Genomic DNA, 6000 nt, shown 5'->3' on the forward strand with positions numbered 1-6000 from the left:
TACAGGGAGCTGCTGTCAGTATATACAGTGAGTACACAGGGAGCTGCTGTCAGTATATACAGTGAGTACAGGGAGCTGCTGTCAGTATATACAGTGAGTACCAGGGCCGGATTAAGGTCGGTGGAGGCCCTGGGCGACAACCCCCCAATAAATAAATTAACTATGCCACGATCTATACAGATGGCAGCTTACTGTAGGCGACTTAGCACAGGCCCTCCTTGCTCCTGGCTGTATTGCTTAGCATCCTCCTCTGTTGCGCACATGATGGTCACTAGAGGCTGCAGTGCAGAGGAAGATGCCAGATCCTAGAGACAGGAGCGGGGAGGGCTAAGTATCAGAGTTTATTCCCACATTGTGTTTGTGTTAATAACGCAATGTGAGAACACAGAACTTTCTGTGCGCTGTTGCACACCGATCTACTAGGGTTCCTGCTGGTGGGGGCCCCTAAGTGGTGGAGGCCATGAGGCACGTGCCCCTGGTGCCCTCCCTTTAATCCGGCCCTGGTGAGTACACAGGGAGCTGCTGTCAGTATATACAATGAGTAAAGGGTCTGCTGTCAGTATGTACAGTGAGTACACAGGGGGCTGCTGTCAGTATATACAGTGAGTAAAGGGGCTGCTGTCAGTATAAACAGTGAGTACAGGGATCTGCTGTCAGTATATACAGTGGGTACAGGGAGCTGCTGTCAGTGTACACAGTGAGTACACAGGGAGCTACTGTCAGTATATACAGTGAGTACTGGGAGCTGCTGTCAGTATATACAGTGAGTACACAGGGAGCTGCTGTCAGTATATACAGTGAGAACACAGGGAGCTGCTGTCAGTATATACAGTACAGTGAGTATAGGGAGCTGCTGTCAGTATATTCAGTGAGTACAGGGAGCTGCTGTCAGTATATACAGTGAGTACAGGGAGCTGCTGTCAGTATATACATTGAGTACAGGGAGCTGCTGTCAGTATATACATTGAGTACACAGGGAGCTGCTGTCAGTATATACAGTGAGTACACAGGGAGCTGCTGTCAGTATATACAGTGAGTACACAGGGAGCTGCTGTCAGTATATACAGTGAGTACACAGGGAGCTGCTGTCAGTATATACAGTGAGTACACAGGAAGCTGCTGTCAGTATATACAGTGAGTACACAGGGAGCTGCTGTCAGTATATGCAGTGAGTACACAGGGAGCTGCTGTCAGTATATACAGTGAGTACAGAAAGCTGCTGTCAGTATATACAGTGAGTACACAGGGAGCTGCTGTCAGTATATACAGTGAGTACAGGGAGCTGCTGTCAGTATATACAGTGAGTATACAGGGAGCTGCTGTCAGTATATACAGTGAGTACACAGGGTGCTGCTGTCAGTATATACAGTGAGTAAAGGGAGCTGCTGTCAGTATATACAGTGAGTACACAGGGAGCTGCTGTCAGTATATACAGTGAGTACACAGGGAGCTGCTGTCAGTATATACAATGAGTAAAGGGGCTGCTGTCAGTATATACAGTGAGTACACAGGGAGCTGCTGTCAGTATATACAGTGAGTAAAGGGGCTGCTGTCAGTATAAACAGTGAGTACAGGGATCTGCTGTCAGTATATACAGTGAGTACAGGGAGCTGCTGTCAGTGTACACAGTGAGTACACAGGGAGCTACTGTCAGTATATACAGTGAGTACTGGGAGCTGCTGTCAGTATATACAGTGAGTACACAGGGAGCTGCTGTCAGTACATACAGTGAGTACACAGGGAGCTGCTGTCAGTATATACAGTGAGTACACAGGGAGCTGCTGTCAGTATATACAGTGAGTACACAGGGAGCTGCTGTCAGTATATACAGTGTGTACAGGGATCTGCTGTCAGTATATACAGTGAGTACACAGGGAGCTGCTGTCAGTATATACAGTGAGTACAGGGAGCTGCTGTCAGTATATACAGTGAGTACACAGGGAGCTGCTGTCAGTAAGTGCAGGGAGTACACAGGGAGCTGCTGTCAGTATATACAGTGAGTCCAGGGAGCTGCTGTCAGTATATAGAGTGAGTACACAGGGAGCTGCTGTCAGTATATACAGTGAGTACACAGGGAGCTGCTGTCAGTATATACAGTGAGTACACAGGGAGCTGCTGTCAGTTTAAACAGTGAGAACACAGGGAGCTGCTGTCAGTATATACAGTGAGTACAGGGAGCTGCTGTCAGTATATACAGTGAGTACACAGGGAGCTGCTGTCAGTATATACAGTGAGTACACAGGGAGCTGCTGTCAGTATATACAGTGAGTACACAGGGAGCTGCTGTCAGTATATACAGTGTGTACAGGGATCTGCTGTCAGTATATACAGTGAGTACACAGGGAGCTGCTGTCAGTATATACAGTGAGTACAGGGAGCTGCTGTCAGTATATACAGTGAGTACACAGGGAGCTGCTGTCAGTAAGTGCAGGGAGTACACAGCGAGCTGCTGTCAGTATATACAGTGAGTCCAGGGAGCTGCTGTCAGTATATAGAGTGAGTACACAGGGAGCTGCTGTCAGTATATACAGTGAGTACACAGGGAGCTGCTGTCAGTATATACAGTGAGTACACAGGGAGCTGCTGTCAGTATATACAGTGAGTACAGGGAGCTGCTGTCAGTATATACAGTGAGTATACAGGGAGCTGCTGTCAGTATATACAGTGAGAACACAGGGAGCTGCTGTCAGTATATACAGTGAGTACAGGGAGCTGCTGTCAGTATATACAGTGAGTATACAGGGAGCTGCTGTCAGTATATACAGTGAGTACACAGGGAGCTGCTGTTAGTATATACAGTGAGTACACAGGGAGCTGCTGTCAGTATATACAGTGAGTACACAGGAAGCTGCTGTCAGTATATACAGTGAGTACAGGGAGCTGCTGTCAGTATATACAGTGAGTATACAGGGAGCTGCTGTCAGTATATACAGTGAGTACACAGGGAGCTGCTGTCAGTATATACAGTGAGTATACAGGGAGCTGCTGTCAGTATATACAGTGAGTACAGGGAGCTGCTGTCAGTATATACAGTGAGTACACAGGGAGCTGCTGTCAGTTTATACAGTGAGTACACAGGGAGCTGCTGTCAGTATATACAGTGAGTACACAGGGAGCTGCTGTCAGTGTATACAGTGAGTACACAGGGAGCTGCTGTCAGTATATACAGTGAGTATACAGGGAGCTGCTGTCAGTATATACAGTGAGTACACAGGGAGCTGCTGTCAGTATATACAGTGAGTACAGGGAGCTGCTGTCAGTATATACAGTGAGTACACAGGGAGCTGCGGTCAGTATATACAGTGAGTACAGAGGGAGCTGCTGTCAGTATATACAGTGAGTACACAGGGAGCTGCTGTCAGTATACACAGTGAGTACACAGGGAGCTGCTGTCAGTATGTACAGTGAGTACAGGGAGCTGCTGTCAGTATATACAGTGAGTACACAGGGAGCTGCTGTCAGTATATACAGTGAGTACAGGGAGCTGCTGTCAGTATATACAGTGAGTACACAGGGAGCTGCTGTCAGTATATACAGTGAGTACACAGGGAGCTGCTGTCAGTATATACAGTGAGTACACAGGGAGCTGCTGTCAGTATATACAGTGAGTGCACCCTCTAATACTATCACTGAAATATTTTACTTTAAAGCACTACTTTGTTATTTCCCGTTTTTTCATTCGGATACTATTGTTATATACTATATATATTTAGTGTACTTTATCCCCTCAGACGTGGCGCTATTTTGCTTTGACGTCTTTGATTGTATAAACTGAAACCTTTGACAATAAAAAAAACAAAACATAAGTCATAAAAAAATAAAAAAAAACTGCCCGTGCGATTCCAGCCTTGCCGACATTTCTCTAGATGGTCAGGCTTCAGAGTTCTTTTCGTGTTGTAAAAGCGATAACTCGGGACTGAAGCCTTTAGTAAAAATCGTCTTTAATTTCACAAAGAAATCGGGGAGAAGTGAATGACTGAAAAGCGTCCGTCCTGATTTGTATTTGATAGTACCTGACACTTAGTTTCAATCCTTCTCTCCCAATGCTGAATGGATAGAAATAAAATAAAAAAAAAAGAGGAGAGAAAGGAATACATTTTTAAACATGACCCACAGGCAAATATAATATTTATACTTATTTATTATCCCAGCTCAGTCATCAGACCCAAAACATGTCTAATGAGCTCAAATTGCCAAACGCCTCTCTGGGTTGTGTTGTGTTCTATACTGGTTTCACTACAGACCTGTTTGCCTCTGGTGTTCTACACTGGGACTGCTGCAGGCAAGAATGGTAAGGAGAGGACTCGGGGAACTGTGTACAGAACAGTCCCTGCAGGATTGCACTGCAAAACTGCCAAGCAATGGAAAACATGCCACATGCGAGCGCCTGCTGATGGAAAGTCGGGAAAGACACTGTAATCTTTTCTAGGAAATGGGAAAACTTTTATCGAGTCGCTATATAACATGCACCAAAGACGGATGGTAATCTGATATCATGTAACCAGCCCTAGTGATGAGCGAGTACTAAAATGCTCGGCTGCTCGATACTCGAGACAACTATTTCCCGATGCTCGGGTGCTTATTTAGAGTAACAAACCCCATTGAAGTCAATGGGAAACTCAGGCATTTTTGCAGGGGACCAAAGCTCTGCACGGGGAAGGTTGCCTGAAAAACCTGGAAACCTTAGAAAATGATGGAAACAACACGGAAATGGACAGGAAACAGCAGGGGTGGTATGTATGGATGCTAGGGATGGTACGAACCCGAACCCTCGGTAATGATTCCCGCTGTCTGCCTGCTCCGTGCAGCGGGTGGATCCAGCGGGAGGACCACCTGGAAAACTGTGATACAGCCATAGCCATAGGCTGTATCCCAGTTTTCCAGGCGGTCCTCCCACTGTATCCACCCAATGCACGGAGCTGGCAGACAGCGGAAATCCGATGCCGAGCGTTCGGGTTCATCCGAACCCGAACCTCGGCGGGTTTGGACCATCCCTAATGGATGCCTCTGGGGCTGACACAGCACAGTGAGGATAGGTATAGCTGAACTACAGATCCCAGCCAGCCAAGGTAATGTCAGCAACAGGACAAACTGACTACTGACAGCTGCACTACAAGTCCAAGTCAGCAGCCAAGAGTAGCAAAAAAATCTATAAAAATGTACCGCGGGACCTGATTCTTATATGCCCAGGTCATCTGATCTGGCCAAACGTGCAGGAAGAGGAAGATGCCATTGTCTCGAGTATCACAAGATGCTCTTCTGAGTAACAAGCACCATCGAGATCCCTAATACTCGAACGAGTACCAAGCTGGGGCGAGCATGCTCGCTCATCACTAACCAGCACTTATTGCTAATACAATGAGAATACCTGCAGATTGTTGAGCATGAAATCTGCAGCAAGAACTTTATGCATGGACATACTCTAATGGTGGAGGCTGCGGATTTTTATGCTGTTTTCATTCATTTATTTACATCCCTCAGCCTCAGACAGTATACATGGTAAGTGTGACTGTATCCTAATCCTTGTACGTAATAGAAACACGCACACACAGCGAAATGCAACAGCCTGCTGCAAGTGCAAAAACTTATGAAAGAATATAAGAAGAGGGAGGTGATGGTTAAATAATTGGGACCGTTTTTTTTTTTTTTAGTACTTTTTCTAACTTGCAGATGTTATGAAAGTTTCTTCTGTAAAATTACAGATTTGCAACGATTATGAAGGCTCCCGCAGACTTCAATCCATACAGTAATTTTTTGCGGCATCAATTTTTACGGATTAAGGATCTGTAAAACTACAGACAGTATGAACAAGCCAATTAGAATCAATGCGCCCTAAAGGAACATATGGAGTACCTCCCGGAATGCTGAGATTCAGCCGATACCGGACGTGACGCATTAAAGCCTCTGCTTCTATGCACTGGGTGATATTTTGTTGCTTTTTATAAATGTATGGTGGAATGTGCCATGTAAAGTTTGAAAAAGTACAAAAAAAAACGCTAA

This window comes from Dendropsophus ebraccatus, chromosome 5, assembly GCF_027789765.1.
Source record: "Dendropsophus ebraccatus isolate aDenEbr1 chromosome 5, aDenEbr1.pat, whole genome shotgun sequence".
Classification (NCBI taxonomy): Eukaryota; Metazoa; Chordata; class Amphibia; order Anura; family Hylidae; genus Dendropsophus; species Dendropsophus ebraccatus.